Raw genomic sequence first — 12499 nt, 5'->3', positions numbered from 1 at the left:
GCCTATGCACTTTTGCAGTTTTGCATAAAGTGACACTGCAGAAAATGGTTATGCATAAACAGATAATGTAGTGGCCCAGTTGCTTCCTGCTTATGGGGTGGGAATTCTAATTGCCTTCCTGCTGTGTGTGTGGAATTCACATGATCTCTCTGTATTCCATGGGTTTCTTCCAGGCATTGCTTGGCGTCTCTAAAGCATGTGTGCCTTGCAGTGGACTGGCATCCCATTAGGTGTGTGTGTGTGTGTGTGTGTGTGTGTGTATATGTGTGGATTATGTTTATATTAAATTGTGGGGACCAATTTTCCTCCACAATGTAATAAAAAGCTGTTTTATTTTTACGTTATGGGGACCTTGTTTCAGGTCTCCATGACGATCTGTGAATGCAGTCAAAAAAGAAAAAAATGCCAAAAGTCTTGTATTTTGTTTGGTTACTTATGGTTACGGTTAGGGCTGGGTAGGGGTTAAGTTCCTCATGTTTGTGTTACAGTTTTCCACACAGAAATTAATGGTGAGTCCCCACAAAGATGTAATTACACACCTGTGTATATATGTATGTTAAATATTGATTTTTACCTTTGTCAAAAACATGTTGGTTGGAGAATACTTCCATTTTTAAGAAGACTTAGCCTCAAAAGACACGTATTGGATGTCCATCAGAGAAGATCACACTACTGTCCAGGTTACTGAATCAATGTTCAGCTGAAGTTTGTCAGAAGGTTTGAAAAGAATTATACTATCCACAACCGAAGATATTAATTTATTATTATACTGGACCATATTTTGTATTTCACTTAACTAGCTACAAAAAAGCAGTTTTATGCAATGAATGACCCAGCATAACAAAGAAGAGTCTGTTATATGCATTGACCCTATATGCATGTGATAAATTTTATTAATATTGGATTAGTCGGAAGTGGTGAAAGATTCAGAGAAATACTGGAAAATCATTCTTTCTCTAACACCATTTTACCTTTTTCTGTCGTGAGGAAAAGGGCGAGTATCTCAACTGTAAGAGAACAGTTGCAATAATAGCATCAGCAAGATATTGTGGCCTTCTAATGGATATAGAGGACATACAAAATCAATATGGAATTGCACTGAGGCGGAAGGATCTCAGAACGTCTGCAATGTGATCCATTTGAACTTAACTGGCGACAGGGTATGACAGTTATCAAATGCCTTTAGTGGTACCATTGAATTAGTGAAGTTCCACTCAGCGACTGACAGGGACTGATTTTCACAGCTCTGCTATTGTCTCTCAGCTCAGTGGAATGCAGCAAAAGACTTCCTTTGGAGATAAGATACTACACACGGGTCTAGCTCTGACTTACTGGCAGAGTACTGGATAGTGGTGTACAAAGCACTCTGGGCAGCAGAATGACTACCATCCATCCATCCCTCCATTCATCCATCTATCCATCCACTCACACACCCTTTTTCCATAATTACTTATCTAATGCTGCTTATTCATGATGAGGCTGGAGTCTGTTCTACAGTAGGAAGCACAAGCCAGGCCATCTCAATGTACACACTCACACACTACATAGTGCTATTCTTGTTGTTGTTATTGGCATCATAGGTGCAAATATGGCATCCCACTGGCTGCGACCTATTTCTGTTCTCTCTTGCTTGCTAATGTGCAGTGTGCTGTTTCTAGCTCCCAAAGTTACATCCTGGGTTTTTGGATGTTCCTCAGACTTAGCTTACAATCTATTTACAAGTCTTCATTTTGACTTACGCGAGTGTTATTGATAGCGGCGGGTGTTACGCGAGCGGCGTTTTTGTCTGCGTACCTTCGCCACAAACACCCGCGGGGTGGTATTATCCAGCGTCGGTAACATTAACTCGGAAAAGGACAGTTGCTCCTGAGCTTTGCTCGGTCGCCAGTGGGGGCCGGAAGGACATTTTCAATTTTTTTCCCGCTCCAGCAGTAGCCTGCTGTGAAGGGCTACTGCCAGAATAAAACTTCATTTTTTTTTAGTTAAACGTGGAAATTAGTCTCGGGTAGGTAATTGTTAATTTGGTTATTTTAAAAGTTTAATTTCTAAGGTTGTTATCTCTGACCCTATTGGATACTTTAAAAAGTTCCATTTTAACGCAAGTCTTTATATAATATTTTATTGTACTTACCATTTTATTGTATTGACTATACGTTAATTAAATCAAGTAAAAGTTAAATACGCTATATAAATATACTGGGCTGGGAGTAAAGGATGGGGTCATATAGAGCTAGTTAATTATGGGGCCAGCTCAGTGTTGTGTTTGCAGGATGTTTGCCCTTCTGGATGCTTGCGTCCAGTCGGACTTCATCTGCGATGTAAGTTAGTGGACTCACTCATGGTCAAAGTTTGTGACCTCGAGGAGCAACTGGCTCTCATCCAACACAACAATGAGTTAAAGGAGAGAGTTAATACACCTTTTAGGGAGAAGGTGTGTATGTCACAAGTGGGGAAAGGGGAGAATAATGAACAGGTAGGTTGAGAGAGCTGGGTGACCGTAGGTCGTAGATGTAGAAAAGGGCATACAGAGTTCACAGAGGCGGCATCACCTGAAGTGACGGTGTCTAATCGCTTTTAGGTGCTTCCAGCTTTAGAGCCGGAAGAGACTGTGGAGGCAGGTGGACCCTTGGGCACCAAGGAGCTGCCTACCCCCAGGAGGAGGGAGGTTATGGTAGTAGTGGATTCAATTATTAGAGGTGTAGATAGTTATGTGTGCACCCGTGATAGAGGGTCCCGTATGGTGTCTTGCCTGGTGCCCAGGTAGGGGACCTTCCGAATCGTGTAGACAGGCTTTTGGCCCCAGCTGGGGTGGATCCAGTGGTCATGGTGCATGTTGGCACCAATGACAAACGAAAGGGCAGGAGGGCTGTTCTGCAGGATAAATTTATAGAAGTTGCAAATAAGCTTAGAAGCATCCACAGTGGTATTCTCTGGAATACTTCCTGTGCCACGTGTAAGCCAGGCTGAGTTAGCTGAGATAAGGAGATTCAATGCCTGGCTAAAATGGTGGTGTAGGAAAGAGGGGTATAGGTTTATGGGGCACTGCAAGACCTTCTGGAACAGGTGGGACCTCTTCAAGACGAATGGGTTGCATCTGATCCAGAGGGGAACCAGTGTATTGGGGAGGTATAGAGTAGATTAGCCAACCTTTAACTTTAATATTCCAGAAGTCGTTATCTGCTGGTGTGGTACCTCCTGATTGGAAGCGTGCTAATATAAAACCCATATTCAAAAAAGGGGATAGAAGTAATCCAGCAAACTATAGGCCAGTCAGTTTAACTAGCATTCCTGTAAAAATAATGGAAGGTATAATCCAAGTGAAAATGGTAAATTACCTGGATGCAAATAATATTCTGAGGGATAGCCAACGTGGATTTAGGAGAGGTACATCCTGTTTCAAATTTACTTGAGTTCTTTGAGGAAGCTACAAGAGAAATTTATCACAAAAAGGCCTACGATGTGATCTACTTAGATTTCCAGAAGACCTTTGATGTTGTCCCCCACAAACGGCTCTTGTTTAAGCTCAAAGCTGCAGGGAGTTTAGGAACTGTAGCAGCTTGGATTGAAAACTGGTTAATAGACAGGAAGCAGTGAGTAGTTATTTGAGGCACAACGTCGCAGTGGGCCTGCGTTCATAGTGGGGTACCGCAGGGTTCAGTTTTAGGACCACTATTGTTCCTAATTTACATGACATTGACACCAATACGTACAGTAAACTGGTTAAATTTGCAGACGACACCAAGGTGGGTGGTGAACCAGATACCGATCTAGGAGCAGAGAGGCTACAATGGGATCTGGATTAATTAACCATTGGGCTGATACCTGGCAGATGAAATTTAACATAGATAAATGTAAGGTAATCCATGCAGGGAGCAGAAATATAAAGTACAGATATTTTATGGATTCCACTGAAATAAAGGTAGCTGATTACGAGAAAGACCTCAGTGTGTATGTTGATGCTTCCATGTCAACAAAGGTGCAACGTAGGGCTCTGAGAATGATTCCTGGTCTTAGAGGAATGTCTTATGAGGAGAGGTTAGCTGAGCTGAATCTGTTTACCCTCGAGCAAAGGAGACTAAGGGGGGACATGATCTAGATGTATACGATTATAATAGGTCTGGATGCTGTTCAGCCAAATGGCTATTTCAATATACGTAAGTTTAAATACTAGAACTCGTGGCCATAAGTGAAAATTAGCAGGAGAACATTTTAAAATGAATTTGAGGAAGCACTTCTTTACACAGCATGTAGTTAGAGTATGGAATAGTCTTCCTGCTAGTGTAGCGCAAGCTAAAACCCTGGGTTCCTTTAAATCAGAGCTAGATAAGATTTTAACAACTCTGAGCTATTAGTTAAGTTCTCCCCAAACGAGCCTGATGGGCCGAATGGCCTCCTCTCGTTTGTAAATTTCTTATGTTCTTATGACTAATGCAGTGTTCAAGAAGAGCAGAGATTCTGGTCTCTTGTCATCCTGCTGTGTTTCTCTCTGACTCTTTAAGTCAGACTCTTTAAGACCGATCAAAGAAGGTGTGTAGAGAGGGGATGCTGCCCGCTTTCACTTCCCTCCTTCAGCACACTAGTAATTATCGCTGATTGAATGGGAGGTAAGACCCTCATTTATAGCCTTCTTTAAAGGTTTTACTCAGATTGTCCATTTATTTCTGCAAGCATATCGTGGTGCTTGGTAGACTCAGGAGTCATAGCAGTATGAACAAGAACACAAACCTTTAATGAAACCAAAATGCTGTTTATCTGTAGTCCTTAAAAGGATTAAAAACAAGTAAGACCACCACACGAGGGAGGGCGGTTTGATGCCGGACAGTAAGGCACACGCACAGTGGGTAGTTACACAATGACTAGAGACACGTCAGGTTGGAACAGGGTTCACAAGGCACAGGCAAGGGCACACACAACAATTGGGAATACAGCACAAATATTTACAATAATATACACACAGGGACTATTTACAAGCCTTGCGGAGCATGCTGGGAAATGCTAATGAGTCCTGCTATGCAGAGTCATCTCGCTGGCGCTACAGTATGTAGAAAATATAAATTAAACATAATGACAACACAAAGCATGACTAAATATAACTAATAATGTAAAATTTCCATATAAAGACATTTCCCTTGGCTGCTGCTTCTTGTTACATGTCGTGCATTCTTGGAGAAGTATTACCATATTACCAAATTAATTATATGTACATAAAGACGCTCCGCAACTTACGAACTTTCAGACATACGAACGAAGAGGACCAAATTGGACGAAGAGTCCAAATTGTGTCCATTGGGCTCCCGTTTCCTGTCCGCAACATCAATTTTTTTAAGCCTTTATTTTATTTTAACAATGATTACCTAGACCACACCTTATCTGTGATCCTATGCATGGATTCCTAAATTATTTTATTTTGTGTCTGTCTTATCTGAAACGATCCCTTTGAATTTATTTTGTGTCATTGTGGCATTTCAGGTCAATTAACCAGCTGTACATTTGTCATCTCGGCTACATGTATCCTTGGAGATAATTGTGCCACCTATGATCCAGGCCTTTCTAAAATTTGAATTTACTGCCTTAATTTGGGGCATAGTGCGTTTCTCCCAGAGCATGCAGTAATTACAGACATTGTCTGCCGTGGCAGTGATAAACCGCACTGTAGCTTCATAGCAACCAAAGTGCACCACAGCAAAGCCGTGACAGGCATATGATTTCTAAGTGTCTTTTTTTAATTGCACCAATAAAATCCAAGCATTTGAACATATATTAAGGGTCTGGACATTATTACAGTCAACAGAAGCCCCAAATTATCATACCTTGTTTCTTTGCTTTGTAATGGGACTTTTACAAGGACAATTGACAAACACAGAACAACATCAGCTTTGCAGGCAGCCTGCTGGATGATCTCAACACCTTCTATCCCCGCTTTGAGACCCCCAGCCACACCACAGAGAGGAGGCATGCATACACCCAGCCCTCCCAGACCACCCGACCCCCCTCCCCCCTACCACCAGTCTCAGCAGACCAGGTACAAAAGACACTGAGAAAGATCAACCCTTGCAAGGCAGCAGGACCAGACAACATCCTTGGGCAGGCCCTCAAAGCATGTTCTAACGAGCTACCTGATGTTCTCACCTCAATCTTCAACCTCTCCCTCAGCCAGAGCACTTTTCCCATCTGCTTCAAGACCACAACCACTGCACAACTACCTGCATGAACGACTACAGACCACTAGCACTCACTCCAATTATCGCAAAGTGTTTTGAGAGAGTGGTGCTGGCCCACATCCAGAGCAACATCCCAGACACTCTGGACCCCCTGCAGTATGCCTACCGGCCCAGCAGGTCCACATCAGACGCCATCGCTGCTGCCCTTCCCTATTCCCTCTCCCACCTGGAAAACAAAGACTCCTACTGTACATCAGGATGCTCTTTGTTGATTACAGTCAACAACTGCCTTCAACACGGTCATCCCCCACAAACTCACCCACAAACTGACCACACTCGGCCTGCACCCCACCCTCAGTGAGTGGCTCCTGGACTTTTTGACTGACAGACCTGTCTGTCAGGATCAGTAACAGGACTTCAGCCAGCATCACCACAAACGCTGGCATCCCACAGGGTTGTGTTCTCAGCCCCATCCTCTATACCCTGTTCACCCACGACTGTGTTGCCTCCCACAAAGACAACATCATCCTGAAGTTCGCGGATGACACCGCAGTGAACGATCGCATCACTGGCCTACAGGATGAAGCAGCCTACAGGAGAGAGGTGACCGGTCTGGTGTCATGGTGTAAGGACAACAACCTCACCCTCAACACGGACAAGACAAAGGAGATGATAGTGGACATGAGGAAGAGGAGGAGGCCTCATAAGCCACTGTTCATCCGGGAGCTTGAAGTAGAGAGGGTGTGCAGCTCTAAGTACCTGGGCGCCCACATCAGTGAGGACCTCAGCTGGATACTGAACACCACACAGCTGGTCAAGAAGGTTCAACAGCGGCTGTATTTCCTGAGGAGGCTGAAGGAGTTTGGTATGTAAACCAAGATCCTCAGCAACTTCTACAGCTGCATTGTGGAGAGCACACTGACCAGCTGCATTGTGGAGAGCACACTGACCAGCTGCATTGTGGAGAGCACATTGACCAGCTGCATTGTGGAGAGCACACTGACCACAGCTGCATTGTGGAGAGCACACTGACCACAGCTGCATTGTGGAGAGCACACTGACCACAGCTGCATTGTGGAGAGCACACTGACCAGCTGCATCACCACGTAGTACGGCAGCACTACAGCTATGGACTGCAAACGCCTGCGGAGAGTGGTGAAGACTGCGGAGAAGATCATCAGGACTCCGCTGCCCTCTTTGCTGAGCAGCTAGAGGAGGAGAAGAGGAGGAGTCCAGAGGAGAGCTGCCCCAATCCTCAAAGACCCCACATACCCCCAACATGGACTGTTCACACTTCTGCCCTCAGGACGGAGGTACAGAAGTGTGAGATCCAGAGCCTCCCGACTTAACAACTCCTTCTTCCCCACTGCCATCAGACTCCTTAACAGCTGACAGGAGTACAGTATGATTAATGGACATCATACTACCATACAGCCATACCATACCATACTACCATACTACTTCATACTGTAATTTTTGCACACTCAGTTCTTTTGCACATTACACTTAAAAGAATTAATTTTTCTACTTTTTGTGTTATATTGTACCTCGGCATTTTTGTCTGGACAGCAAAGTAAGAATTTCGTTGCACAGAGAAATGCACTTTTCTACTGTACATACGACAATAAACACTTTGAATCTTGAAAAAGCTCAATTACTCCCTACCATACATTGTAGTAGACCTGAAACTAAGTGCGATTCATCAGTAAAAATCAGGAAAAACTTGTACGAAAAATACAGTGGGGTAACTGAAGATCTTTAGATTATATTGTTAAAATTATCGCAGATGATGCCAAGATTCATTATAAATTATTATATGAATATTGACTATCCCTGTGCAGTCAATGCTGCAACTGGATCTGATTAGATTCTGTGGAACGACCCCGTCGTGCCCTTCCTTGGTTTTCCCTGTTAAAACCAATCAGAAACCAATATATTGCATACATAGGGGAAAATAGATGCAGAATAAAAGGATATCTGATATACACCCACTCCGCCTTCCCCACCTCCAGCACAGAGGAGGACATATTTCTGGAGTAACATCATCCTGAATCGATAAAGCGATTAGAGAGTACACATACGTAATGCTGTAATGGCCCGGTGTCTAATGCATTTCCGGAGCGGTGGTGCGTTCGATCCTGCCGGGGAGGGGCCCTGACAGCTGGGAGTGGGGGATTAGCGTGACCTACAGGGAACTTTCCATTAGTTCCTGCGCATGACTTGATCTGTACCACCGGGGATTCCTGCCCATGCTCAGATGCTGCTCCGGTCCTTAATGGTGTAGCCACGCCCACGAGTTGACTGCACTTACGCTCCAATCTCAGCATCTGATGGCAGGTGTCTTTCATCGTACAAACCATGACCATGTCAATGACGGCACAGCTATGCTATATGCTTCCTTTGAGATAATTTTTTAATTTGGTTGTAACATAAAATCAGTTCGATATTTGGTTTATTAGCTATCTGTACTGGCACAGCAAAGCACTGCATTGTAAAACTGATCATTTGTATTATTACAGGTTTTTCCTGATCAGTTGTAAGGTAATGAGCAGCCCTAACCTAACATGCTACTTTGTAATAAATAGCTCTCTTTAAAACTATGCAGCCTACCTGTTAACATTAATATACATTTCAGAAGTTCTATTTTTCAGTATTTTTCCCAAGGACCTTGACTTTGAATTCGGGATAAGAATTCATCGGCGGCTCACCTACTCCCACTTTCAGTGATTACAGTGTGATTCGTTTATGCAGCTGTAATTGTTCTCATCATCTATATGAGCAGTCTTTGTATAATCTCTCCTCTAAATTTAACATGCCTTACCTTTTAAAATAATGTTAAAAATAACAGAAACATTGAATTTATACTGTACCCTAGGTACTGTAGAATAGTAATGAATCTTTCCCTTGACTGCGACTGTTACTCTACCAGAACAAAATGGATTTACTAGCACAGCTGAGTGAGAACTATTTGCATCTGTAGCTGAGGTATAAGTGCCCCACGCCCCCATTATAAACGGTGAAGTGGGTGTTCTCCGCTCCCTTGCTTCGTACGGCTTCCTCAGCTTTCTTGCTTTTCCCAGGGGCTTCTCATATCAAGCAGCTCACAATAAGGCTGATTAAATGTGTTGCACAGGGAATTCATGCATGAATTATTAAAAATCCCAACTGTGCGTCCCTTACTGGTCATATTAGTCTGCCGTGCACTTCGAGGCTCCTTGAATGTCAGGTCCAAATTCCTCTTTACTTTCCTTTTCTTGAGCGTTAATAATGGTTTCCAATTTTCATTGAAGTTAATTAAAATTGGGCATGATGATAAAAGGAATCCGGAGCATATGGGTGTCGCAGTTTCCCATTTGGTAGCAATGAAATGATCTGCTTTATTATGATTTTGTATTTTTTTTATAACACTAATATTTAATTTAATATCAAATAAATTTTGGTATGTGTGTAATGAAGTGCCATTTTCCCCCAAAGCCCCCCTCCCCGCCAATTTTAATTGCCTCCAATTGTGTGTCAGACTCAGCTCCAGACTGCCACAAGGCCAGCTGACACGTGATCCTCTGATCGCTTTGTCCCTATCAAGTCTGCTTTCTTTTCATAACGCTGATCGCATGGTACCTGCTAAGAGCTGGCAGCCAGCGACTCACAGGTGTCCCACCGACTATGAATCCCAAAGCCAGGATACCCTAATCCATTATCCATCCATCTATGGCAATATTGGCATCAATAAATTGTTCGGATGCTAGGGAACCGTCAGGCATAGGCAATCTGTCACAAAGTCCAGATTTTAACTGTGTTTCGGGCAGAGGAAATTTGTGGCCTGGATTTTGCTGAACGCCGAACAAAAGCATCAGTCCATCTGTGTATCTGTGTGTGTTCTGTGGTCATTGTGGCGAGGGTCACGTTGTGATGTCATTACCCCAGCTAGTCAAGCACACTGTTATTTATGCATGGATTATTTATGTCAAAGGATGCCACACCACAAATCTGTTAAAATTAGCCTTCCTCGCCTGTTTTCTGGAGGCGCGATGACACGGTCGCCTGTGTTGTTGCTTTCCCCATTAGTGCTGGTCAACAGCTGCTCCCAGTAGACTGCTGACCTTCTGGGACTTCTTGTGGAGAGGTGTCATTTGCCTCAGTGGATGTCCTCCCAGTGACTGACAGGATGACGGCTTGGGCAGGGGGCCTTAAGAGAGGATTTTTTTCCTCCTCCCACCCAACTCTTGGCACTATGAACTTGGAATAGACAGAGTTGGATAGCCCTGACGTGCCCAGTCCCAGACAACATCTTTTTCAGTGGAAACGCTGGTGCCCCAGTGATATAAATCCTGGTTCACTGGGGACAGCATCGTGTATATAAGTACAGTATGTGAGCATAGTCGATGAGGGGATTTTGGAAAAAACGAGATGAGGAGTATGAGAGGTGTACAGCTATGAGAGCAGTAAGCAGAAATGAAAGTCCGAACCCTGTGAGAAAACCACTTACGGCCCTGTCTTCGTCCCTCTTGCATTTTACTGAGCTGCCACCTGAACTGTAACTGACTTTAGATTTTGGATACCATCCCACTGTAATTGCAGCATATTCGCAGACTGCTGGTTGGGAATGTGAGCAAAATGAAGACGAGGTGACAAAATAAAAAAAGAGGCAGGTGTCTTCTTCGAAAGGCAAAAAGGTTTCAAGTGTTTTTTTTTTTTTTACAGCCCCCCCGACAAAGCGTGATTAGCCTTTGCACCACTAAACGGACATAAATGCATTACACATTCTTTTAAATTGCTTCACTCCTAGAAGCTCCAATCCCTAGGGGGTCTTACAGGAACATTTTCGGTAAAGTTGCAGCACTTCAGACAGATGCTATTTATAGTTCCCATGTAATTTCCTCCTAATGCTGATTGTTCCAGAAGGTTTACTCAGGCTGGTGCTCATATTGCTGTGGAGGACAGGAGGTGCAACTTAGCTGTGATTTGAAAGCGTTGTGTTCTCCCTCCGCTGTTCATGCAATTAGATTGACTTTGATGGATGGGTTCAGTTTTATTCCTTTCCTCACCCCTTTTGTCCCTTAGGGCTTAGCTGTCAGATATAATAAACACCATTAACTTAGTTGCATCGTTAACACTGATATTATTTTGCTATCTAAAACGATACTTGATCGGTAAATTAATCAGATTACCAAACTTTATTTTGTTCCCTTTTTGGCAAGTAAATATGTTGTATTATCACATGCAATTATTTGTATTATTTTTCAGGAAATACAACCACAGGAGAGCTGCCTCCATTCATTAAGGTTTTCTTCATTGATGCTGTCAATGTCACTGTCATTAAAAGGGACAATGGATGTGTCTGGGTTTGACTCCCTCCCCTCCCCCATTTATATACTCTTAAGGCCTCCTTACTACAGTTTATTGACAAAAAAGAAATCAATTAAAACTGTTCTGCACTAGATCAGCATAATTTAAGCCACTCACATGCCTCTTCAGTTTTAATGAGTGCACTGCTCCTTTCATCTTGAGCTTTCTTGCTGACTGATATCACTGGTATCACCCATTCGCTGAGCCAGGTAGTACAGTCTGCCCCATGCCACCTGTTCAAGTTACGAAAGAACCCCTGTAGGTCACTGGGAATATGGTAGGGCCGAGGCAGTGGGGAGTTCTGCTGAGCGAGGCGAAGTGGAATGGAGATGGGGGGGGATCATTCACACGTGGTGAATTCATTTGGGGGGGGGGGGGGGGCATGGCTCTACATTTGGCCAACTGGCAAAAGAACACAGAGCTTCCTGACCCCCTGGCCAAACACGATAGAAGCAGGGCCACAGACGGCTGAGTGACACGTCACCAACGGCGCCTGCCGTCCCCCGGCCTACTGGAGCGTGGTCACAGATGGACTGCTGCTCAAACCGATGGAGACAATGGTGCGCCTCTGTAATATACCACAGTGTCTGCGTAAGTCCTCTCACTTACACTGGAAAAATTTGCTGTAAAACATACCCTTCTCAGCTCCTCTCTCTTGAGGTGGTATATCCAACCCTTTACTGGATTATATTATTTCTTCATCTGAAAGTGACCCTCGAGGGTCTCAGTGAAACACATCCCCATCTTCCTCCTTTTCCACATCTTTGTCTTCCTCCAGCATAAGCTACAAACTAAGGCTGACAAGGCCCTGTGGAATTCCAGGAGTCAAAATGTAAACCTTGTTATTTGATTTGTCATTTATCTTAACGGAAGCCAATGCTATATACTACATAATTAAAAGGAATACCATCTAAGGATTCATTGTCCTATGGAGTCCAGAGCTATAATCCCTTAGTCATGGGCATTGCCACCATTAAATCTGAGGGGGACTT

This window comes from Brienomyrus brachyistius, chromosome 8 (assembly GCF_023856365.1).
Source record: "Brienomyrus brachyistius isolate T26 chromosome 8, BBRACH_0.4, whole genome shotgun sequence".
Lineage (NCBI taxonomy): Eukaryota > Metazoa > Chordata > Actinopteri > Osteoglossiformes > Mormyridae > Brienomyrus > Brienomyrus brachyistius.
The sequence above is the reverse complement of the archived record's forward strand: the minus strand, read 5'-3'. Positions refer to the sequence as shown.